Source organism: Nyctibius grandis, chromosome 24 (assembly GCF_013368605.1).
Source record: "Nyctibius grandis isolate bNycGra1 chromosome 24, bNycGra1.pri, whole genome shotgun sequence".
Lineage (NCBI taxonomy): Eukaryota > Metazoa > Chordata > Aves > Nyctibiiformes > Nyctibiidae > Nyctibius > Nyctibius grandis.
Genome location: NC_090681.1, coordinates 6008507 through 6034875, shown reverse-complemented (window position 1 = coordinate 6034875; position 26369 = coordinate 6008507). Strand labels below are relative to the sequence as shown.

The following is a 26369-nucleotide window of genomic DNA, read 5'->3' as shown; positions in this document are numbered from 1 at the left end:
CATAAGGCAAGGAAAGCACGTGATTAAAAGAAGAAAAAGTCTCTTATCTTCTCTGAGCAGAATGTTTGGCTTTGCTTGTTCTTGCAAATTATTCAGCATAGCATTGAGTCCCTGGTAGCACATAGGGACCAGCCTGTGACCACTTCAGTGAGCTGGTCTGCTAGGACACCACATAGATTTAGGAGATTAAGAGATGTTAATATGATTTGGAAACAAATATAGCTGTTACAGATGTGGACAACTTCATGAGGAAGGGGGACAGTGACACTGTCAGTGCAAAATACTGCACTTAGTAGTGTCAGCCACAGCTTGGGCTGCCACTCCACACAGTGCACCAAGCATCGGGACTATGCACTGCCCATCCACCTTGCATGATCCTGAAATGCAGGTGTTGAAGGGAGGGGGAAGGTGGGCTTCCCTGGTGTCTGCAAGTCTCTACCAAGAAACTAAAAGGATCAGAATTAATGGCTGTTGGGATAAAGAGTGAGTAGGAGCCAACGTGAAAGCTGCTCACGAGGTGCTCTACTTTAACACCTACGGGATCAGGTTCATAGCTCCCTGGCTGAGAAAATATAAAGCAAATGGACAGAGGATATTTAAAATAGAGCTACTTCTCTTTTCTGAGATCTTTCAGGAAACAAGATACAAACTGAACTTCAAGAACATGAGTTTCCTCAAAGGGAAACAGAAGGGACCTTCAGAGCCCATCACGCAGCAGTATCCTCGGAGGGGAGGCTTCGAGGGCAGCCTCGGGGCCAAACCCTTGCATCAGGGATGCCCTTTACTCTAACCAACCGAATTTTCTAGTGGCCAACAGGTGTTAAAAAGAAAAACCATCACTGCCAAAGGTCCTGTCTCACAGCTACAGCCGTAAGGAAGAGCACGGTGGGCTTGCCCTGTGCCTCGCAGCCCCAGACGTGCAGAGAGCTGGGCGATAAGGATATCCAGGCAGGTGCAGTCTGGGCAGATGCTGCCGACAGAAAGAAGCCAGTCCCACATGTGAAGGGATAAATGCTCGTGACTGAAATGAAAGACACACACAATCACTCAGGGACAAGCCCCCCACTTCTCAGCAAATCGCACAGCGCATTAAAACCAGTGATCGCAAACAGATCTGGCTTCTAGTCACCCCAGCGCAAGTTAAGGCTCAGCCTGTGGCAGTCAGTTTAGTTTCTTAGGAGTCACCCCGACATAAGAGAGCAGGATTCGTGCCGTTTCCCCCCACCACCCGATCAGGGTGTGAAAGGAGCCACAGAGCTGGTATACTTCTGCCTAGCAGGACTGATCGCACAGGCACTGCTCAGGCAGGGATGGGACGCTGCCAACTCAAAACAAGGGACAGAAGGGGGAAAAACAGCAGCAAGTTGCAGCGATCCAACAGCAATTCTGGGGAAAAGACACCTGAACCCAGCAAGCCTTGAGGGGAATTCTTGTCAGCATGGGGAGGCATGCCCCGGTACCCCGCTCCTACACTCAGGAGCCAAGAAAAACACGCGCTGTGAAAACAGACGCTGTGACAGTCACACCTGCGAGCTCTCCTTTGCACAACCCAGCTCTCCCCAGGGAGTCCTGCCAGCCGCCCGGCCCATCCCACCATGGAATCCCGGGCTCAGCTCTCCTCCCTGGCTTCTCCAAAGAGCTTGGCCCTGTAGAAGATTGTCCTTCAGCAGTCTGCAACCTCTTGAAAACCTCAAGCCTCTCTAAGCAGTAATTTCCATCAATTATGGTTGTGCTACTCAGTCCCTTCTCTACCAAGATACCCTTAACATCTCCTTTTCAGCACTCTCCCTAAGCTGTCCTGCCTGCAGAGTCCCCTGTAATCTCTCCCCCTTGTACTGTGTCCCACAGACACCCTGGGGCCATGGGGCTCCTTGTCCTCTCTCTCCCTGGCCATACTGTTCCTCTCATTTGCAACCCTGCCATTTGACATCACCTTGAAGAAACTTCTCTGTTCCTGGCAGATCCACCCTTATCCCCATACTAATCTCTCTTTCCCCATACCAACCATTTCATCACTTGATGACCAAAAGTTATTTCTACTAGAACTAAAACCAAATCCAGCCAATACCTCCAAACAACCACTGTGACCTCCAGGTAGTTTATCTCAGCTTTATCAACTTTCTGTCTCGAAACAATGCTGGCAGCAAATCCTGTCTATGATTTTAAATATAGCAAAGCTTCTTCAGTGACTCAACCACTTATTTTTCTGGTGATAAACCCTGACCACCTACGCATCTCTCCCCGCGTCCACATCCTGCAAACTGGAGTGCCCACCGCAAATGACGGTAAATCCACAGCTAGCTGCCACCACAAAAAAAAGAAAAGCAGCCAGCCCTGCTGTGCCAACACATAGCTGAGTTGGCAGCTGATGCTTGGAGACCTTTGCAGAGAAGATGTGCAGAACTGCACCCTCCAAACTCCACATCCGCCCAGTGCCCCGCTGTGCATGCCACGGCTGCATAAAGGAGTTGCTTCTCCTCCTCTCGTTTTTTCTACTCTTGAAATAAACCTTATTCATTTTTGCAGTCCTTTGATGAACTGAGAGTGAAACTCCAGTATAAGGCAGGTTTCGAGGTCTCCAAGTACCAGACACGGTCTGGCTCTGGTATGAGGAAACCAAAAAGCAAGAAAATTTCTCACACGTTCAAGCTCTCCTTAACTCTCTTATTAGGGCTTTTAGGCTTAAAGGCAAATGAGGGGCAAGAAAGAAAAAAAGGAGACACTGGCAGCAAGGCAGCCCCATCCTGGGCAGCCCCGCAGAGGCAGGGAGCAGCTGGCACCCACTTCTGCTGCTGCACAATAGACCCCGGGGCCAAGCGAAAGCCGAAGGCAGCGCTGCTGCCCGTCACAGCCAGTGGTGCGGTTCGCAGGCACAGAGCCAGGCAAGGGGCTCTGCGAAGCGAAACAGGGAGGGAAAGGAGGAAGGAGAGAGACAAAAACAAAAAACCCAACCCCCTCCCAAACACCCCTGCACTAAAACTTAATGAACAGCAGCAGTCTGCATGCACCTTTCATAGAAACCCCTCTTTATTACTAGTGGGCAACTGTATTTTTATCCTGTGGCTTTCTGTTTTTGCAGACACATTCCAGCACAAAACCAGAGACAATATGCACCACTGAGCAGCGGAGTTTATTTTAAGGGATGTAATATTTTCCTGAGAGGATGCTCTATTTGCATCTGCTGCAGGAAGCAGTAAAATGGCAGGTGTGTTTCCACGTAACCCAGAGACAAAACAAAACGCACAACGCGAAGCGAACGCTTTTGTCTTGCAAATCTTTGCTCAGCACACTGAAAAATGAAAAAATAAAAAAAAGAAAAAGAGGGAGGGAGAGGGGTTTTCCCCGGGGCCTGTTTTCTAGCTTATTAGTCCTGCAGATGCTCAAGACCTACTTTGCCAGGAAGGAGGTTCGTGCCCACCGGCAGAAGGTAGCAGTCGCAGTCTGCAGGCTTAACCGCTGCTCCCCATTTGCATGCGTGTAAAACTTGTAATTGCTGCTGCACATGCTGTACCTTGCAGGGAGCGTGCGCTCCTTCCGAAGCACCCTGCAGCAACGAGCTTCTGGTGAGGCCTCGCTCAGGAGCGCACGCTCGGCGTAATTTGGAGGACAGAGCAAGTAATTATATTTAAAATATATATCTATATTCCCTACTTGCCTCGAATGCAGCTTCTTTAAGCCACGACGACTTTTTCAGTGCACCACGTCAATTTGATTTGCCCTTGCAACAATCCCATTGCAGTTATTTCCTCTGAACCACTAGTACCTCCAGCACAAAAATTCAGTGAACTTTCTGGATGTTACAGAAAGGAATTGGCAAAGCAAAGAGAGAGCAAAGCAAAGGAGAGCAAAGATTTTTGCTCTCCATTGTTCCAGACTCATACTTTGAGAAAAAATGTATTTTTTTATACTTCGTACAAAAATATAAATACCATTCTCTTCTGGCAGGTTATTAACTCATTTTGCACAGGCAAATCAGAAAAAGTATGATATTATGGAAAACAACACTCGAAGACAGTATTAAGTATTTAAAAGTAAAGGCTATTTAAAAAAAAAAAGTGTAATTACTCCACTGGCAATCAGTGTCACGGGAGCACAAGCCAAAAGCTTAGTAAGATACCAGGAACACTATAGCATTTGCAAGAATAAGCAACAGTATTCAGAGTTATATTATATAGGATGTTGTGCCACAAAGGATGAAAAAGCAAGCATTAGCTGCTTACGGGCTTAGAAGGAGGTTGCTCAGAAAATAAAATAATTTTCTGTGGAACATTGGTATTTTAATAAAAATCCAAGTTAAAGGAATATTTATGGGCACAGTAACACAAAGTGCTAAAAAGGGCAAAATCTTTTACTCAGAAGATACTCTTCTCAGGAAATGGAACTATTTTTTACTATTTTTCTATCCTCTAGAAAATTTTCTACGAGTTTTATTGTCGTTTTCACTTTTTCTTTCTGTGGAGGACAATACACCTGCTCCATCCTTCTTCAGTCATCTTTTCCCTAAGTGTCTTACTATTTGTTACCTTGCAACCCTTTCCTGTTTGTTTTTTTTTTGTTTCCTGCCCCTCATGGCTCATGGTTTAAGTTTTGTTTCATGGTGGTGAGGAGTTATCCATGACCACACGCCTGGATGGGCTGCAAAGCCATGGGTCTGATCTGGCCTCCAGGCAGCACTGCCCTGTAAACCCTAAGAAAACAATAATGTCTGTGCATAATTCAGAGTAGCGTAACTCTCTTCTGACTCTGAAAACTTAAAAATAAATATTGTGCTTTCACTCTGACTCTTCTTACATGTTCGCCACAAAGTTGGGCAAAACCACTGAGTTTAGGAAACACACCTGAAAGTCTCCTGCTGCTGCCAGGGTTCCGTGGCCAGCATGCAGAGACATTAAATCCTACCGAACATACCCAACTCGCCACCTACAAACCATTCCCTGAAGCTCCCCACCACCAGCAATGGGAACTAGGTATCCTCTCACAGCTTGGCTCTATCAATGCAACGCCCACGCGTGCTCCAGCCTCCTGCCCAAGACTAACAAGAAGGTGTCTCCTCCTAATTAACAGGACAAGCGGACATATCTCCAAGGCTCAGTTCACACGCAAATGGAAACGCGACTCGGCTGCATGCTCAGGGACTCCTCCGATTATTTTCACAAAGCACGGGGACATCCACGCAACCATACGTGCAGCCTTGCAGCAGAGATGATACAGCCAAGTTTCATCAATGTAAATTCTCCTTATGAGGGAGAATGTCTCATAGCAAAATCACCCAGCGGAGGCGAGAGCTTCGTTTGCTAAACCTCACTTAATTACTCGCATGATGGGAGGGATGCAAGCACTGTGCATGGGTATGGGAAGCTGTAAAGGAAAGGATTGGTTAAGCACAGTTCTGCACAGGGTTCAATTTGCTTATTGGAAAATTAGAGAGAGAGAGGAGGGCAGCTCCTCTGGTATTGTATTACTGACAAATAATGTCACTCTGCCCTGCGTTACACAGTCAATAATTAAAAGATTGTAGGTACCTCCCTAAGGAAAGCATGCAAACACCGAAGCTGGGGGAAGACAAGCCTTTTCCACTGTACCAAAAAAGACAGAATATAATTTTATTTCATGTACAGGGAGTTATTCTTACAATATAGTTTTCTGTTGCAGAACAACAGAGAGCCCAGAGTATTAAATTTCCATTATAGAGACTAACAGAAAAAAATAAAGGGACAGCTTGTGCCCTGCCTCCATGGAAAGGTTAAGGGGATCTTTGGGTTAAAAAACCTGGTTGCAAATGTGGGGTGCAAGTGCAGTCCCCGCCCCCTTGCAGCACCAGCATTTCACCTCTTCACACCCCGGTTCTCCAGCTTGAGATAGACATAATCCCTCTCACCCTGTTCCCATGAGAACATGGGGGGTTTCTGAGCGGTTTCATGTATAAGCAGGGAAGAGGACACAAAAAACCCATCTCTGTTCTCCAGTGACCCCTGCGCCACATCTCCTTCAGGACTAAGAGAAGCAAAAGGGGACTCTGCGAGGTGCCCCACCTTTTAAAACAGATTGGACAAAAACCTGACATGTTATTTTACCAGAAAATAATGTATCTATTCCATTTGTCCCCTTTTTTTTTTTCATTCTTTTTGAGGTTTTTTTGAATCACTAAAGCACAGAAGTTTTTTCTAACTTGCAGCTGAGTGGCAGGTAACCCCCTTAGGACTTCCCCCATCATGTTGATGGCACCAATACACTTCTTTAATGCCAGCAGCGCCTTTCAATGTCATGACAACTTTTGCCTTGCGTGGCTACTCAGACATAAACCACAATGGCTGGCTGCTTGCAAGAGACTGCCCCAACGTGCCATCCGTGCCAACGGGGCTTCGCTTCCCATTGCATCCTCATATCCCACCATCAGCGAGTAGGACAGCGAGCTTTGGCAGTGCCACTTGAGAGATGGGTTGAAGAAAGCAAAAACCAGAGCTAGGAAGATGATACAAGGTATGCAAGGTGTGAGAGCAACTCAAGCCTCCTAAATCTCTCAGTTAGAGGAGTACATCATTGCAGCTTCATGCAACCGACTCACAGGTATGTAGCTGCCTTTCCCACCTGCCTAATCTTCCTGATGCTAATACAGTCTGCCTCCCCTTGCCTGCATCTCTGCCTCCACTAACCAGTTCCCAGGACATTTTTCAGCCCCCGTGCTGCCAAATGCATTCCTCAGCAGGGTTGCTGGTCTGGCTTTTGCAGTATGCGTGGGCCATGTATTCCTCCTTGGCCAAAACTCACAGTTCACCTAAATCCTCCCTGGCTCAGAGCCTGCAGATGAAAGTCAACTTCTGCATGTTGAACTCCCAAATGGCTGTACGACTTGCTGCAAGAGTGGCAATGGATAGACTGTGATGACAGCAAACGAAGCTTAACAAGAGGAGCCAGGTGGGCTTGGAGCTGCCTTGTGAGGTGCTACAGTCCAGCTCAGCTGAAGAACAGCAGAAGCATCCTGTAAGCGAAGGACAGCATCCACAGCATGGCCCCAACCCTACAAGGCACCCACCATACAACCAACATCACCACTGAGACACCACCCTGCCTAGCATGAAAACATGGCTTTTAACATGAAGTTTCTTGGTTTGGGTTTGTGCATAACCTAACCTCACCTCAACAGAGCTGAGGCTCATGTGAGTGCTTTTAACCCAGACAAGAACCCGGAGTGCAGCAGAAACTGGAAGAAGGTAACCAAGCCACTCTCATATGCCACCAACTGACACCCCGCACCATCTCTGGGAAAATAGAAATGGAGGATCAGGCTAACAGAGGTGATAAAACACTGACCCACCAGCTCAGCTTCTCCTGGAGGCAGTGACAAATCCCTGAGAAAGGTGAAACAGTGCCATACGCAACCACCATTCACTCTCACACACGCTCCAGGAGGAGGAAATTCCTCCTTGATGCTCATAGCAAGTCGTTTAACCTCACCAATGAACAGGTGAATCTGCATATTGCAATCCAAACCACATTGCGGGGAAGTGCCTGGGACCAGAGTTGACCTGGTAGCAGTAGGAGCATTCCCCCCGTCGCTGGCAGTGCATCTCCCATCTCATCTTTTCTCCTCCTGCACTGCATCCCATGCTCTGACTGAGCTATTTCCTTTCATCGACTCTAAATGCGCTGCCCATTAGTGACAAAGTGACCTCTTTGTCCCAGTTTTATGATACAGCTTAAAGAGGAGATGCAGACAGTTTCCCTTAAGACTTCAAATATTCACATACTCCCAAACTCCACTCCTTTCCAGAGTAGGTAATGCTCTTTCTCCTGACATCAAATGCAAATGGAGTGATTTTGCTCTTTGAAGTTATCAGCTGTAATCTCCAAGTGTGTCCTTACGTCCAAGCACTTTTAAAAATAATTTATATTAATTGTTCCCACTACAATTTGGTTCACACACCAACTTCCCTGCATAAGAAAACTCCACCTAAATTCCTGACATGCCCAAACCTTCCATTAATTTGTGCCCACTCGTTCTCATGCTCATCTCTGGCCCAGTAACGTCAGGAATTCATTAGCTCTGCTAATTCCCCACATCCAAACACCAGTGAGGCTAATCCCCACTTTTGACACTGTTTTTGACAACCCTTCCTGTACGTTGATCAAACATATTTGGCCTCATAAAACCTGACCAGACATAAAATGCACCGTTCTCCTCCATACAGAGAAGAAGACAAGGCAAGATGCTTTGACACATGCGGTCTTTGTGCATCGAGGTGGCACAGCTTACTTTTTCAGTGCTCACATCTTCTGGAGAGGATGGCAGGGTTGCCACCTGGCCCCGCATCTTAAGAGCTTTCCAGCCCTGTTGCAGCACTAATGAGTTTTTTGAGCTTAAAAAAAAAATATCTACACATATCATGGGATCAACAACAGGCATCCCAGAGAAACTGTGGGGTGCTGTGACTTGTATTAGGACCTGCAGATACATCATGGGGAAATATTTGTCGCCAAGACTAACAGGTATGGTAGCTATCATGCTTTCACAATGGTGCCATCCCATGCCAGGAGGAACTTTTCTGAGAGTACGATGCACAGCTCTGTTGCAGCATCAGCAGTTTTTGCATGAAGTTGCGTTTGGGCTGCACAGCCTTCAGCAAAGCTGTCAGCGAGAGCAGGAAGGAGAGGAGGGACACAGGGTGCCTGGGGTACAGACACACAGGTGTGTGTTCAGCCCAGGCCTCCCAGCACCTCTCTTGGACACCCTGCTGTTGCTCCTGGTATAAATCACACAAATTCACAGGCTTTAATATGGAGAAAAAGGAGTTTAAGCTCGTACTGGAAATCTTCTGCCCTCACATTTCACTGCTCTGCACAGATTTTTGTGGTCGGTGCCCAGGCAGGTGCAAGCCCTCAGCTCCACATCTCACACGTTTCTTTTGAACACACACCCTTCTCCACACGCCTGTGCCTGGGCACACACAGACAACACTTCTGAGCTTTCTAAGAAGTCTGGAAGAAACCCCGAGCTGCTGACTAAGTCCCCAAAGGAGCGAGGCTGAGGAGTTTCAGCAAGTCGCTGAGAGCTGAAAAGGCTCGTTAATCCTCACCCTAATCTACCAACATTACAAACCCTTTGCTGCTACAAACGCCGTATGTTTTATCACCCTCCGCAGCTCACTATATTCACCAATTCACCCCATTAAATGACACAGATCTTTTCTTTACCGGGGAGCTTCAAGCCTCCTTCCCTACACATGGCTCATTTCCTCAACAGCAATAACTCGCCTAATGCCCATCTACGTGGAGCTGGGATGCCACATCCACCACCGGCAGCTCTTCACACGGCAGTGCAACCCACAGGATGCCGGCATTGGCCTCGAATCAGAAAAACATTTAGGAACATGATTAAGTACAACATCATTATCCAGGACAGCAATTAAGCACACGCTTACAGGCAAGCACATGCTTAAATGCTGTCCTGGATGGCGATGCTTTCGGAAATCAGGGCCCCTTCCAAGGAAGATGCAGTTGCTGGGTGAATTAGCACCGACTTGTTTGTGCTGCTGCAGTTTGCATATGTGTGAACAAACTGGGTAGAAAAGTGGAAACCTCTTGCCTCGACCGCCTACATCAGGCAGCTGGGCTCTTTCCTAGGACCCTATATACTCTGAATTATTCTTCGCATCTCATAATGGCTGGCACAGAATTGAACAATGTTTGTCACACACCCAGTCCATCTGCGTTTGTTCCCAGGTTCAGGGTCCTGCCTGGCAGCATGATGGCCCCCAGCAAAGCAAAGGGGGGATGCAGGGGTTGCCAGAAGCCCTGAGGTGACACACATCGAGCACCGCACTGTCTATATTAAATCCATTTAGTTCTTGCTTTAGCATGGTTGGTGTCTATTCCCATCTCCAGCTGTGAACGACAGTGGAACAAACAGCTTATTTCTGTTTTCTCTCCAGGATACAGTGACAGGAGAGGTCCAAGCCCAGGGTGCCCTGCAGACCTCTCTGCCCAGGCTCAGTCCATCTGCACCCCCAGGCTCCTGCTATACATCGCACAGTTAGGCTCTCTGCAACTGGGGTAATGACACACGTGCATGTGTGCCAGACCTAGTAGTTGTGAGAGGGGACTGGAAACATGTGAGGGGGGAGAAAAAAAAAAAAATCTCTTTCTCTTGTTTTTCTGTTAATATTGGCTTTAGGATATATTTTGTCTCATATTTCTGTCCATGGCACAGAATATGGGATGGGTAACTTTGAGAGTAAGTGACTGCTATAGGAGTTACCTGCACCCGCTGCTTTATTTTTGCTTTGAGCCTCCAGTCAGAGGCACACAGAGCTGAGAGCACTCTGGAACTTGCAGCAAACCGACGGTAAAAAAAAAAAGGTAAAAACAGCTAAGCTGAGTAAAAAAAGGCATTGCACCAAGTGGTCACTAGGAAGGAAGCAGGAGCTTCACGGGTTTGCACAGGAGGGAATAAACGCACCAGCTCAGCTCCAAAACCAGCGCTCACTCCAGCTCAGCTCTGCTGCAAGAGGAGAAAGCCCAACAGCAACCAGCACGCCACATCTCATCCGAGCAGGCAAGGGCTCCGAGATCATAAGTGCAAAGATCCACAGCTTTGCAGGATGTCTAACAGAAGCAAACCCAGTCCTAGTCACCAGGTAATAGATGGGGGAAGTCAGTCAGAAAGGAAAAATCAGCTTTATAAAGCTGCTCTGCTCTCTGCCCTGATTCAGCTGCGGTTTGCCCAGCTGCAATGTGTTTACATTTCTAGCAAACTTAATCCTGAACTCCTTGGGCCAGATATTCTAAGAAAGGAAAGGAGCTGTATTAATTATGTACTGGAGAGCTGCACCCACGGTGAGCTGCTCAAGGAGCCAGGCTTGGACTGGAATCTACAGCTCTGTGTAACCCCCAGGAATTTCTGGATGTATTTTATGTTGGTTTTTGCTAATTTACTTTTTTAAAAAATAGGTCTTTTGTAAAATCCCAGATTTCTCCACCAGATATTCTCAGAGATACTAAGGTAGCATTCAGGTTTCTAGCTCTAAGTGTGAATGATACTATCTACAAGAGAATACAGAGCTTGGCAGACTGAAAGAAAGCAATTCACCTTCAAGCAAGCATTCACCTACTATTTCTATGAATAATAAATACATTAATTTATTAAGTGAATAAAATGCAGGAGACCAGAACTTATTAGCAGCTGCACTGTGAATAAACTGTCTCAGCGATCTAACACTTGAGCCTGAAAAAACAGCCGTGTCTCTAAAAATGAAACTGAAACTTTCTTAGTTTTCTAAAGTTTCTTGCAAGTTAAAACAGTTCTCATACGTGAAAATCCTAAAATACTGTCTCCTCATAATGTCAGAGATCTGTGTGCATCTGTTTTACCGATACGTAGGACAGATTGAAAAGCAGATATTGCACATGGCAGAGCCCGTGAGGACGACGAATGGAGATACCAGGTTTGCTCCAACTTAGTCTTTCCTACGAACTGTCACATTTTCATCTCCAGTTTATTTGGGTCTGTTCCAATACTACGTTATATACAGCAACTGAGAAGAGAGCTTAAGGTTAACGCTGCCTTGCATGCGCTGCCACAAAAACCCACCTGTTTTAATACAAACGCCCTTTCCCGTGGTGCTCACAATAAAGATGAATTTCACTCTGCATGGTCAAAGTAGTGAGGCATGTGAGCAACGACACAGCCCAACCTGCCGAAAAGCTGGTTCGCTGCCCCAGGGGCTGCAGCTCAGGTTGAGGGGGAGCAGAAACCACCCGGGTGTACAAAGTGCGTCCTCGCATCAGAGCGTTCAGCAGGAGGGAAGCGCGTTGGTTCCTTTTCTCAGCTAAGGAGTTCAAGTGGAAAATTTCACTGACAGTGCCTTCTTACTGCCGTAGTGTTATTATCAGCGTATCTCCTCAAGAAAATATTCCTGGGGGCTGCTGCTCCTTCAGCTTTCAGAAAAGCTGTGCTCTAAGGGAAAGCAAGTAACTCAGCATTTCAGGGCTGGCTGGTGTGGAAGTGAAACTCCATCTAATTTAAATTAGGAAAAAAACAAAAGCCCCTAAACTCTTTGAGCCTGAATTTCTTATGACTTTCCCTTGCAAAATGAAGGAAGAATCCGACCTTACGTTAACACCATGAGGACAGGATGCAGTAGTGGGGAGCAGGCAATAAGTAGAGAATGTCCAAATTAACCTAAGTCATAGTCTGGACTCATTCCTCTGTTTATATACATTTTTAAAGAGGTTTAATTAAGCTACCACATCTTAAGATGGGATTTTCAAAGCTATATAAGCGATTTATAAGAACCCAGACTGCAAAGGGCAGTTCGGGCGCTCATGATTCTTTGAAAATCCTCAACTGATGTAATAGAATTAATTTTCTCCTGCAAATTAGAGACATATTTAGCCAAAATAACCTGGGGTCATGTACAGAAGTTACAGATGATCATAACCTAAGCATGAGGGCAGAGTTAAGGTTACAGATTCGAATTTTAGTGCCATGTTCACATATCAAAGAATCAAATATTCAAAGTGTAAAAGTCACAAGAAAGTGAAAATCAAGGCATCTTCCAGGAAGGAGTGGTTGGGCAGAGTCACCCTATCATGACCAACGTACCTGTGAAATCAATCAAATAATCAACCAAATCTGAGACTGGCCAAATTCTTTCACTAAAGCTTTAGATCTGTTTAAGGTATTTAAGATAATCTAAGTCCTTATATTGGCACAAGCTGTTTAAAATGATCTAAGGCTTTAGATGGGTTTAAGCTGCTTATGCAGCTTTAAGGTTTTAAAAAGGCTTAGACTGCCAAAAAACATTCCCCAAAAAGCAAGTGGGGTTGTTTGTTAGAAGCTGGTTGTACCATTTCATGGATTTTCGTACGGTGCAAATGCAAAAATATGTATGCAGGAGTAAAATATTTTGTTTGCAACGCTAAAAGTCAGTCAGTCAGTACCAAGTCTACAAATACTGAGTTTACAGAGGACTTCTACTGGCATAAGTTTGAGAGGAGTGGCACATCCTAGTTAAAGCACCAAGTGCTAACTCTGTCGTCTTTAAAGAAAAAAGAAAAAAGGTACCATAGGAAATCACACAAAAACTTAATGCAACAATTCCACCCTGTTAAGTAGACAACATGCCAGTATATAAACCCTACAAATTCAGCTTTCCTGTGCTTCCTACTACTCTTATTTCCAGCTTTGTATCACCAAAAAATATAGTATCCCTTGTCATGCTCTTCTTAGGATTACACCCATTTTCAAGCCCACAGATGTCTCTGGGGGCACTTGCATATGAAATCCGAGGGGCCCAAGTGGTGCTGGAAAAGCTCAATAACAAGACCCCGTTAGTCATACAGGTACTTGCCTCGAGCAATACCTCTCTGTTGCAGGGGGTGCTGGAACACACAAAGGCCAGGAACGCTCTTCCAGGAGGCCAGGATGGGTTCCACTCTCGTCTGCATCTTTGTAGCACAGAATTATCCCATTCAAGCAAATTTTTTACAAGGAGCACGCTCAAGCCCTATGCTTCCAGTTAACTACCTATCTCACTGAGGTGCAGAGCTCTTAGTTGCAAGGAGCACTTTTATTTTCTTAAGTCCTCCCTGGCAGGTCCAGCTGGACTCAAAACATCCCCAAAATCCCCAAAGCTCATTTCTCCATGAGAAGCATACTCTGGGTCTTGCTCCAACCCTACACCTTGGGCTCTGCAATTGCTACCCCAACGAGACCTTTTACCAGCCCCAGCTCTGCAGTGTCACCTCTCACAGGGCATGAACGGGCTACTGGGGCAAAGTCTGCTCCAGACCTTGGGTTCAGCCCCAAACCAAAGCTTTGGTCCCAACGCAGCCTGGGAGATGAGGAGCCCAGAGTAAAGCTCAGCCCTGACTCGTGGAGCGCAACCTTGCACAGCCACAAGGACAATCACCACCTGTTCCTTGGGGAGCTTCAGTTTCCTTCCCAAAACACTGTCTGGAAAATGCAGGCAATTATTCTTCTTGAGGACACACCTTTTATAAACAGTTGCAAAAACACATCTAGTCTCCTTTAGTCAGTCAGATGACTACAATTTTCAATTTCTCTTTCTGCCCTATGGAGGGGATGGTCCCATCCCTCCATGCCATCTAGATGCAGAAATTGTAGTTACATTGGGACAAAGAGCCTTTTTTTTTTAGCCACTTGAGCACAGGCGCTGTGCTACACAGACACCCTCTGCTCTCATTTACACAAGCATAAAGGCAGAGCATCTGGCCATGTGTCAAAAGTCTTTAATTACATGATGGAGTTTATCTTAAATATCTATTTGTTGAAAGTTGTAAAAACGCAAGATTGTGTTCTATCTGACAAACATCACGCAGACAAAGGGAAGTTATGATTACATATTCAACCTTACGCTTACTTATTCCATCTCTTGATTGCTTAACTTTGCAACTTTTATTTGATATGGATGGAGGCATCTCTCTCTCTCCCCCACCTTTGCCGTTTGCTCTTGAGTACCAAATTCATTTTATGGTTATTTAGTCATGGAGAACCAAATAAGTTTTTTTTGTAATCAAGATTTTTATCCCAACATGCATTTTTAACTTGGGACTATGCTTCCTCAGACAGCATCAGTCCCCGAGCAGCTTTTGCAATGGCACACACTGAGCAAAATCCAAATGACTGAGGAAAAAAAAAAAACAAGCATATAAACGCTGACAGAAATAGAAACAGAAGCAACAGAAACCTGTTATGTACAGTTAACTGAGAAAATTGGCCTCTTGATTTTTCAATTTACCCAACCTTTTCCTCTGTAAGGAACAACAGACTGCTCAGGGATGTGCTCATGCCTCAAAAGTGTACACAGCATCCCAAAACAAAGTGCAGAATAACTATGGATACCGACTAATTACAGCTTCCTCAGAGTCCTCCCTATCTGAGGATTATCGTATGATTTGCAAAAATCTTCATAAACGATAACATCACACCAGTAGACAGCGCTGGGTAGTGCAAGGCAGCGCCAGAACAGGTGAGCTGGTTTACCCAGGAGGGAACATACCCCATTGCACCCCAAAATTTCAACAGCAAAAGAAATATAGGTCCTGCCAGATGGAGGCATACAAATCACAGAGCTTTTGTAGAGTTTTATCGTAACTTGTCACACTCCTGCATTCACCAATAAGCCAAATTTTCCAGCTAAATTAGCTATTCTGGGAATGTAGTTACCTTCCTGGTATTCCCCATGCAAGTTTTCCAGAACACTTTTGAGTTCCGCTGTTATTTACATTATTGTAACACCTTGTTATTTACATTATCGATCCCTGCCAGTTGACAAAGGAGTGTTGAAATTGTAGCATGGAAATACAGTTCGTATAAAATAAGAGATAAAACAAGCATGGAGATTTTCCCCACTGCATCCCCATGAACACAGCCCAGACTACTATTTCACGGCCTGTGGTCAACCAAGCACACTGCCCCCTCTGGACTGCCCAAGTTCCCTGTCTTTGCACAGTTCACTTGAAGGGCATCTCCTTTCTTATTTTATCATCTACTCTGTATGACAGAGCACCCTGAATCTCCACCAAGACCAGGGTCCCATGAAGCTGGACCCAACACAAACAGCAAGATTACCTTTCTGCTCAACAGCATTCCAGTTATTCCCATGCCACACAAGTACCCACAGCACTGACATTTGCTGAGATCCCAACGAGGAACTGAAGCCAAGGAACAAAATTTTTGCCTTACAGGGTGATGCATTTCTGTAAAAACAGAAACAAGGAGTCTTTCTTGTCTTAAACTGCCTGTAGTGCAGGAAAACACAAGGGACCTTGGGTAGCATAAATCCAACCATCAACCATCTCCCAGCATTGGGAGAGCATGTACACATGCCTTACTTCACGGGCACGCAAGTGTGCAGAGGACGGAGGAAAATGAATAATTTCATATGATATGTGACTTAGGAGCACAACTTTCAACAGGACTTCTCCTTCCAGATCACTATGGCTTCACAAGGGAAAACTAAATCCCATTGATGCTTAATCAACAGCATGATTAAGTAGTAAAATAATATATTTTCTGCCCCAACTGAGAAGCATGTCTTTCACTATAAACCAAGCCAGGTATATATTCAGCACTCCAAAAAAGCACCTCACTTGGCTATAACAGCAATAGCTTCCATTCGTTAACTTATTTATTTAAAGTCTGCGGTTCATGCTCTGCTGACTGTGCCCCCATGCACCTTGCAGCCTGTGAGCCGCACACACACTAGCATACCTTCTCATTGCTGTTGAAGCTGGCCCAGGATCAACGTCCACCCCCTGTAGTGGGTGGTCTGACCCACACAGCCGCCTTCTCTTGGCATAGCACCACATCTTGTTTGGAGACACGAAGCCACTCTAAATATTTTCCTTCAATCTGCCATGGGTGCACAGTACATGTCCTTCACTTGCCAGGTAGAAGATTTTTTTTTTCTACTGAATAAAATTACTGTCCAATGAATTAATAGAAGTTATAATCAAATGCCACTATCAGTGAGGTAGAAGTTGCCTGTGCTTGCTGGAGAAGTCCCTACTGCAGAGGGTTGTCTGGAGAATTCATTTCTAGCAACAGTTTCACTGCCGCAAATAGCTTTCAGAAGAAACCTGGCCAAACTGCTTTTGAACAGCAATTAAAAACAAAACAACCTGTTTGGCTCAGCAATTTTCACTCTCCCATAAAATTCACTATGACGCCAGGACAACAACAAAAAAATTTTGAAAATATGAGTTATAAGCAAACAAAAACAGGGTGAGCGGGAACACAATGTACAGGATTGCAATGACTGTGACAACCAACACAGAATCAGGCAAAGGCGATAAGGATAGAGACAAGGGATCAGAAAATTGTTTTAATGGACTAAGAGGTAAAGGGGAACTGGCTGGTGAGGATTGGAGATGCCTTTGAAACACAGATGACGTAGGATGGACACGGGTTAGAGGGACTGGGACAGGACGGGATGATGCTTGCACAGCTGAGCCCGTCCCAGGAGTCTGCTCTTTTGCACATGAGCAATTATTTAAAAGACCATATGAGCTCCAATTGCAAACATTATTTCAAACATACTAGACCTTTTGATTTCAAATCCATCATCTAGCAGTACCACCCACTGGGATATATAAAATACGCTTAAATTCTAAGGGTAACTAAAAAAAGTGGGTTGCAAGTTTTGTTTGTAGCAGAGGTGTATTTTGAAGGACTCTGAGATCATCCCTGACATCATCATGAGCGGCGCTCGCCCTTCTCACTCGCACTTTAACAGAATGATAAATTCTGCGGTGACTGATTTTCAGCAGATCACTTGTTACATCAGGGTTTACTCACTTCTTTTTGCTGGCAGCCCCCAACCCGGGGCCGTGAGTCAGCAGCAGCCCTGGGCCCTTCCTCCAGAGACACAGGAGATGGTCCAGCCACCTGCGGTTGTCTCCTCTACCGGATTTTATTGACCAAGTTCCTCTCAAAGATGCCCACGCATCCCATATCAAGAGCTGCCAGAGTGACGAGATGCTACATGGGAGGGGAAGCAACCAAGAGACAATCTTTCCACTGCACTGAAAAATCTGGGCTGTTCAAAGGGCAGACAACCCATCTGAAGGCCTTGAGTCCCATGGGATTCCCCTGAGCTTGTGAGCAGCAGGGCTGTGGGTTCCTCCTCTCCCAGCTGCAGGGAGAGGCAGATCATCTGAGACCATCAGGGTCAGGGTCATTAGGGCATCCTGGGTCATAACAACCCGTCCAGACCAACCCCAGACTGGGACCAGCAGCTGGACTTTTCCTGGGGACTGTCCCAACAGCTATTTCTGGGGCTCCCCCTCCCTCTGCTCCCAGGGGATGCCAGCAGCATCCCGTGTCCCTCAGCCACGAGGGCTTTCACACACGGTCCTAAGAGCCCAACATGGCCATGCTGCATGCAATATGCCTCATTAAATTATTCAAGTCATCAGTAACAGCAACCGGTTGCAGTGTTCTCCTCCAAACAGCCCGGACCCCACCACAGCACCCATGTCCCCAGGAGCCAGGGTTGCTCCTGTTTCTCACAGCAAGGATCATTTGTGCAACAAAACACATCTAGCAACAGGGATTATCTGTACAGTAAAATACAGTCCCCTGTGCATTTTTCTACAGCATTGTTCACCCACAAAATAGTCACCTAAAAGAAAAAAATAGCGAGCGCTGCTGTCTGTAGTTGGAGCTTAGAGTCAAAACTTATTACTTGTATTTTCAGTCTGCCAGGGACTCACATTGAGATCTTGGCCAAATGGCTCCCCCTCCCTCCTCCCCATTTCCCACACAGAAGAAAAAGTAAGGTGCAGAAAGGCTAAACGGGAGCAAAAAAGGCCATGCTGCTTTTCCCCCCCCCCCACCTCAGTTAACCACCGAGATCAGAGTTGAGCAAATCCATGACTTATATAGCTGCTACATTTCTGTTCTTGGCATAAAAGTTTCTGATCTTTTTAAAGAACTAAATGAAGAGATCTGGGCTATGAATTCTGACATCTCTTTTGCAGTAAGGTCAGTGATATGGTTAGATATGGGTAAGCAACAACCATCCCTCATATATTTTTGAAGATCCTCTTCAGGTAACAGGTGATCCTCTTCAGGTAACCTTTAAACAGTCAAATAAAGCAGCCTGCTGGGATGAACTATTCCTTGATGCATCCATACTAACCCACATTATACCTCTGCCTTAACTGAGACAGATGCAGATATTGAGCTTTACATGGAGAAAGGAGATATTTTTTAGCCCCAAACAAGTCTAGAGTGGTTTATGCTCCTACCAGCACAAGACAGAAAGACTCGCTCCCAGCTGGTCCAATTAAAAATTATGTGTTTAGGTCAATATTATGTTCCTGCTCTCCTGGCACCGATCCCTTCCGCACCAGCTCCACATCATGAACAGAGATAGCTGAGATATCTGGTAATTGCCGGACTAGCCCAGGGCCAGGTGGAAATCCAGAATCAAAGTGCATCCAAGGAGGAGGCCTTTAAAGCACTCTGAACATGGGCTCCTCCAAGGGTCCATAAAACTTCTTGGCCCATTCACAACTATCTCAATTTCCCAGCAAATATCCCCATTTACATAACTCGATTGAACAGGTCAGCCACAACCTTTACCAGAAGTGAGCCAAGATGCTGGAGAGACATTTGAAAGCCACAGCCTTGCACATCATGTACATTTATAGGAGTTTTACAACTGTTTCAAGCAAAATAATGAACAGCAGCCTTTGCAAGCATGATATTGTCGGGTGACTCGGGCTCCTGTGCCTCTGAGCACAACAGTTTCATTTCCCTTTCTCTGGAGGTGACAAAAAGGATAAAAGTCAGAGGGATGCAGGGCCACCAACTCCCACTGGTCCCAGGGTATTACAGAAAGCTCATAAAAGAGCAACTCCTGGCAGGACTCAGATGCCACAACCTCTGTAGAGGAACGCACTGGCTCCGGCACAGCACGAGACAAAATCCGGTGTCCTGCTCAAGCTGCCGTGAGGAGGGTTTGGGCTGGGCAATACACAAAGGGTTTCATGGCCCCAGAAGTAGCAGAGTAGAAGCCCATGCCCTGTGCAGGAGACGATTTGATAGGAAAAAAACACCACTTTCCTTTCCTCCTCCTCCTCCTTAGTCACCACCCGCTTGGGCTTTCTCAGGAGGTTTCTCATCCGAATCATTTCCCACCAGCCTGAGCAGAGTGAGAGCTCGGAACTGGAGATGAGCAGCGAGCTCCCACATGGCACTGCTTTGCAGAAATCCTGCCGAGCAAGCCGGCTGGCCGAAAGGAGGAAGAAATAAAGACCGACCCCACTGTGTTTTGTTGCAGCTGGGAGGATTTACAATCTCCAAAAAGAAAAAACAAACAAACAAACAACCAGCATTGGGCACGCTCATTCATTGGTGTGGCGTGAAAACCAAGCAGAAAGTCCCGTCCCCGTAGGACCACGTAGCCCCGGCGCAAGCTGAGCATTGCTGGCTTGGCATGAGGGAGGGTGAGGTTTGGGGAAACACACATTTTCTTCGCATCCCAAAGGACGAGGCTGGTGTCGCCAGCACCCGTTAGCATTTGGATTTGCCATTTGTGGCAGAGCAGGAGGGCAGGGGACGCGAGGCACTCGCAGCCCCACACCCAGCCAAAACCAGGCTTAGAGGAGTACTCCCCTACCACTGGCTCAAAAGTGTATTTTAAACATATTCTCCTGCACGCACCACCATATCAAACTCCTAATTAAAAATTATTTGCTTTTGGAAGGGAGGGGGAAGACCAGGCTGCATATTCAGTTTTGATTACTTTTTATCTGTCAGGTTAGATATTCACAAGTTCTCTTTCTAGGAAGCCTCCAGGGATTGTTTACATAAAATAAGTATTTTACTTCACGTGCTGCCCACCCTCAGCTTGCACGATTAATTGGGGTAAACTTTTTGCAGATCCTTTCCTTAACAGGCAAAAAACTACAAACAATCTTGCACGCAATACAGAAAAAGAAATATATTGCTCAAACACACTTAAACACACCAAGATATAAATGCAAAGTTCCAGACAAAGGGCTAATTTCTGCCCTCGGAGGTTCATACAGCCGAAGGAGCTGGATGATCCCAGAGAGAGCTGGATTTGGCCCTTGGAGAGGCCACTGCAGTCCTTGCTGCAAGCCCAGGCTCGCAGCTGTGGCAACACAGCAGAAAACCCAGAGCCCGAGCGAGAGCCGCTGCCAGGTACTGCATGGGGCTGCCGTACAGCTGCGGATGCCTCCACCTGCCTCTGCCACAGCAGCCCGCCAGCGCGGGGGAAAACTCGAGCTCCCCAGCGAAGGACAAACCTCTGAGGATAATATCCCAGCGCTGCCTGAATGCCAGCCCCAAGCGCGTGCAAATAAAATTAGGCAGGGTGAAAAAGAAAAGCCAGTGCCCAGGCTTTGTGCAGGCAAAAGGGGATTCAGCCGCAGGCAGGGATCTGGTTGTTAAAATAAGGGTTGGAATAATTTTTTTTAAAATATGTTTATACACGCAGTAGCCTCAGGTAATAGCTGCTTCGACTCCGCAGGGATGGGAAGCGGAGCAGGGCCTCAGCACAGGCACCCAGCATCGCCCCGGGAGGACGAGGTTCCCCACGGAGCAGCGTGTCCATTTTCCCAACGACGCAGCGGCCAGGGTGCCCAGCAGGGACGCGTGCCCCTCTGCTCGCCCGTGTCGATCATCTTGCACTTCGCTAACACACACGGCGTTCGCCTCCCACCGCCCCCAGCCCTGCCTCCCACCAGCGAGAAAAAAATAATAATAATAATAATCTATGCACATCAGGAGAAAATGAAGTTGCTGTCAAGCGACGATAAATTCATGCGACAGCCAGGGCTAATTAAGCAGGAGCGAGCAGCAAAGTAGCTGGGAGCGCGGCGGGGACAGGGTTACAGGCTGGCTGCGGGCTGATTGACACCGCTAAGGTTACCTCGGGCTCGGGGAGCTCGCCCATCGCGCCATGCACAGCGGCCAGCGCCGGCCGCCCGGGGAATACACACACACACACACATATATATGTATATATGCATATGCACACTTGGTGTGCAGCGGGCGAGCGTCTTGGTAGCAACCTGACACCTTTTGGGAGGCAAAATGGAATCTCGCCGTCCGGTTGTGCACCCGCAGCAAGGGAGGGGGGAGAAAAACATACAAATATACACGCAGAGAACAACAACCAAAAAAAAAAAAAACCCAAAACCCCCCGGTGCCTACCTTTGCTGGGTGCCGGCAGACAGATCCCGGACTGTTTTGGGTCGGTGGCTGTTCCCTTCTTTATGAAATGTTCAGCTCAGCCGGTGCTATTTGCATTCTTTCATTAGCACCTGTTTCAAGTAAGGAAGGAGAAAGCTCATTACGAGATCAGCTTCCTTTCAAAATAAATTATTAAAAAAAAAAAAAAGCGGTGCACGCTGCCAAATAATAATAACACTAATAAAAAAAAAAAATAACCACATGTATATTACAGCCCAAACTAGGCAGTTTAATAATGGGAGATCTTGCAGGTTGTGAGCATGCTCCAGCCGGAACAAATCCTTCCTCTGTTATTCCTCTGAATAAAAATAAACCACGATCAAGAAACCCAAACGGAAGCTTCCTCCTAGAATCCCTGCTGCTGAAAAATATGTAATAAATTCAGCCCGAAGACGCAGACTCTAATCAGCAGCTGTTTTCTGGATCCAAAGCCAGCCAAAGCCTCTCTTGTCTTTTCCCACTATGAGTCTAGGCCTTTTTGAAAAGGGTTTTAACCTTTTAAAGATACAGTGCACCAATTATCACTTCTGGAGGACTGTCACTCATGGCGCCAATAAATTAATAAAGCAGCAGCAGCGGCACAGTCTGAGCAGAGGGAGGTGTGGTTTGCACTAGCAGTCTCTCTTCGTGAATATTATTACATGATATTTTTAAATAGGATCGCCCCCCCCGCCGCTTTGGGGGAATAATAATAAACAGAAAACTTGCCACTCAGCTCTTGGATAAATGCATAGTCATTATAAAAACGAACAGCTGCTGGATGCCATTCAGGGAGTTGTGCAGCCGCTCCTTATCAGGGTTAAATTCGTTGCAACTGAATTTTAGGTATTAACAGTTTCCATCCCGGCCGGTGGTGTGAGAGGGTTAATGACATGCAGAGAGGAGCTCTGTCAAGTGCTTCCCGTCAAACTAAGGATCAGGCTGCAAAGTTTGAACCGAGCAGCCCTGGCACAGCAATAAAGCATTCTTCCAGGAGTGGGATTTCAGGTTTTTTAGCAAACTGAACCAAAGCCCCCAAAAAAGCTCAGCCCTCCGCTAACAAGCACCGCAAAGCTCCGGCGGCCCCGTGCGTGCCACAGCTCTCCGGGGGACAACGTGGAGCCAGCTCTCCCACCAGGGACCGGGGCTGCCGGGTCCCCCCAAAGCTGTAGGTCCCCAGGCCTGGCGCCCCACGGCAGCATCCCCCGGCAGCCTCGCGCCTCTCCTGGTGCCGTCGGCTCCCGGCCCACCTGGGTGGCAATCGCATCCTCCTGGTCAGGGAGCAGGGAGCAAGGGGCCATCCCCGGGGTGCTGCGGCTCCGCACCCGGCACTCCTCTCTGGCCAGTCCTCTCCACAGCCCCCGGCATGCAAACCATCGGCAGCAAGCGGTCCTCCCGCCCTCTTCCCCCCACCCTCCTCCTCCTCCTCTTCAGCAGAAAAATCATCATATTTCATGTGTCGCTGCTCCAGCCTCGCCAATTGGCTGGGCACTCGCAGGCGGAAATGTCAGGAGCAACCCAGCATTGGTGCCTGCCCGCGGCCACCCGTTCCCCCCGGGACCACCCTGTCCCCACTGTTTGCAAACCACAGCCTGGGACAGGGGGCACAGGGCTGACCATCAAAACTGGAGGAAAAAGGGGTTTTGGTGTTTGAGTGGGGTTTTTTAATGTCCCTTTGGCTCAGCTCCGGAGCGATGCAGTCTGCCAGCAACTTGACCTTGACCCGCACGGTTGCATTGCCTGCCAGCAAGAAGCGTTTTCTGGATGACGGAGACCCAGCACATCTGCTCTGCTCCACAGAGCCTCCTCCCTTCGCTCCAGGCCACGCCAAGGGGCCGCGCTAACCCACCCCAGCACCAGCTCCATGGAAGCAGCTCTAGTTGCATTACAGGTACCGTAGCTTCTCGGAGGGACAATGCCTGACAAACAGATTCTTTCTTATTTTCACTCATTTCCAAAGTCAGTGCATTTGTTTACATCTTGCTTCCCGCTTCCAGACTTTTCAAACAAGTCATATTAGTGTGTTTCTTTATCATCTTAATAGCTGGAGAAGCTGGGATTTGGAAATAGGGGCTTGCCTGAAGCTACCCAGTGTGGAGCAACGGCTCAAGTAGGAAGACAACCCAAGACTTCTCATCATCTTATCATTTTCCTTCTCAAAGCAGCAGAAAAAAATCCAAAAGTCTTCTTGGGAAATGGAGCAATGGAATAGTAGAACGGAATAATCCTGATGGAAACTGTCATCTACCTCCCCTGAAAGCACGTCACCTAGAAATGAAAGGTGAACACATCCAGTGACACTGAAAAATGTTCTCCTAAGGAGCAACTGAGCCATGCTTTCCTGCTGGGCTCTCTAGTACAATGACAACATAGGGAACAGGGGAAATACAACAGCCAAAAACTAACTTTTATTTCATGGCTGCTTACACAAGGATTAAAAAAAATTGCATTGTCACAAAAAATAAAGAGGATTTGAGTGTGGCATTTATGATACAAATCAGCTTATGAAACCTGCAGCTCTCTACTGATTGTGAAAAAAACTCAGTAGTAAACGGGCAATATGTTGGATGGAACAGTAAAAAGCTCCAAAGCTGCCTTAGCTGGCCATCTGATGAGCAGCCTGCAGCCCAAGTCACACCAGCAAGTGGATCCAGCCCATGGCAGTGTGCTCCTGTAAGGAGAGCTTGGCAGTCACCACTTCCACCATCTACAATGTCCTCTACCTCCCTGTGTCAAGGCAAGTGCTTTGGCACAGCAGAAACTCATCACCACTGTGTGTCACTGTAGGCATTAAAACAAGTGGAGTAAGAGGGAAGAAAGTGAGATAATCAGGCTATTAAACAAAAAAACCCACTGTCTCAGTCCAGAGCAACAGCACATAGTTCTTCATGCTGTTCTTCCCCTTCTAGATTTCAAGAGGAAGCCACACAACAAGACACTTTATCGCCTATACTAGCCTGGACTTCATGTGACAGATGACCCACGCCTGTCAAGGTAGGTCTGCAAGGTGCCATGCAGCTCCATGCATGAGCATCTGGGTGAATTAATGGAGCTATAGAAGTGGTGTCACTATGTCGGCATTGTGCTCCTACCAACAACACCACCCTCACATGAGCCCAGATCTCCACATGCCACCACGCTCTACCGCATAGACCTTGAGAAGTATCTTGTCTTCATAGGCCTTGCTTTCCACACCCGAAAGTCACATGCAAAAATAGCTGTGCTAAGAAAGCATGGCAGAGTTTATTGAAGTCTGTCAAGTTGACATCTAAACTCCTAAATGGTAGAAAACCAGAGCAATCATTACCTAATAATGCGGTGCTGGGCAGGCAGCGCTTGAAAGCCTCATGCAAGCAGAAGCACATAGTCCAGCCTCCCAAGGAAAACACCACACTGCCCATGAATTAAATCCTGTTCGAACAAGGGACTTTGAGAAAATGTACAATCAGCTTTAAAATTGCCCATAGAGGCTATATATCTCCACTGCTAAATCTGAGCCTCATCACCAGCTTGCTTTTACCTGTCTTTGGTTCCCAATCTGAGGACCTAGTCACTCCTAACTGAGCTACACTGAGCAAAGCCAGAGTCTTGCTTTTTGTTCCCTATGAAACTTTAATGAGAAGGCCCAAAATGGGCAGGAGTTAGAAGAGATGACCTGCTACCAGTTTTGTTCTCCATTTTCGCTCTTTTAGACCATTTCCACGTTACCATTATCTATATAAGGGAAGGACAAGAGGTGTTGAACAATTCTGCCTTGAGGCATATTCTTCACTTACAGTCGTTCAAGCTTCCCTCCGACCCCGTACAATTTTTAGGAGATCCTTCCAGAAAAACACACACTAGAAGGTGGCACAGAAGCTGTGGCAAGACCACAACCCACCTGATTCACCCCTAGAAATGGAAATCAATAAAATAATCCTGAAACCAATTAGCTAAGTAGGTTTTAATCATTTTCATATGTGCCACATTGAAGTTGCATCACCCTTTCTTACAGAAAAGAGCATGCACATAGCATCCATGCAAGTGCTTTCTACCAGTTACTTTAGCATGTTCTTTATTTTTTAATGGTCATAAAAATTCACCTTTCCTTCAGTATTCTGAAACTTTCCTAGCAGTTCAGAAACTGTTATAAATCAACATTAACAGCAGGAAGAACTCCCTAAGCACCAATGGAAAGACCTGCACTACAAATCATCCACTTCTTCATATGCTGAGCAGGCAGAGCAGGGTCTGAAACTTGGGAGACCCCATCCCCGGCGGGGGCATTAGTTCAGTGCTTCATACGCAGTGAAGCACACCCTCATTAGAGGTGACACACTCCACAAAACCTGAGTTAATAAGTTCTGTGGGGTTTATTAGTTGGGCTCCATGCTGGAGCCAGTCTTGCTGGGAACTAGCACAACTGCAAAACCATCCTGCTGCGTGGCCAGGGAGGGGAGTGAGTGAGGGCTGTGCCAGTGGCAATCAGTGAAAAGAGGGGGCAGGAGTGGTGGGATGGGCTAAAAAAAAATAAAAGAGGCAAAGCTGTTAGTTTTCCACTTTTTGTTTCAGGCAGGACTTGCTGCTAGCACACCCAGCTACTGGCTGTATTTTAGAGGTCAGACAGCGACTCTGTAGCTCATTCCTCCCTCTTTCTCTC

At 46.8% G+C, this 26369-nt stretch overlaps 1 protein-coding gene across 5 annotated transcripts in view; it reads right to left on the bottom strand.

Annotated features, from left to right (window-relative positions):
- HIVEP3 (HIVEP zinc finger 3) overlaps positions 1-23076 on the bottom strand; it is a 277890-nt gene extending 254814 nt beyond the window's left edge. For 4 of the 5 annotated variants that reach the window (XM_068417609.1, XM_068417606.1, XM_068417611.1 and 1 more), the window contains exons 1-2: positions 22981-23076; positions 21713-21822 (exon numbers count right to left, since the gene is read on the bottom strand). The gene's annotated coding sequence lies outside the window, so the exon portion shown is untranslated. Of the gene's footprint in view, positions 1-21712; positions 21823-22246; positions 22299-22980 lie in introns of those variants that run through there. The other variant, XM_068417608.1, reaches the window with a different exon arrangement.
- Between the last annotated feature and the right edge of the window lie 3293 nt (positions 23077-26369).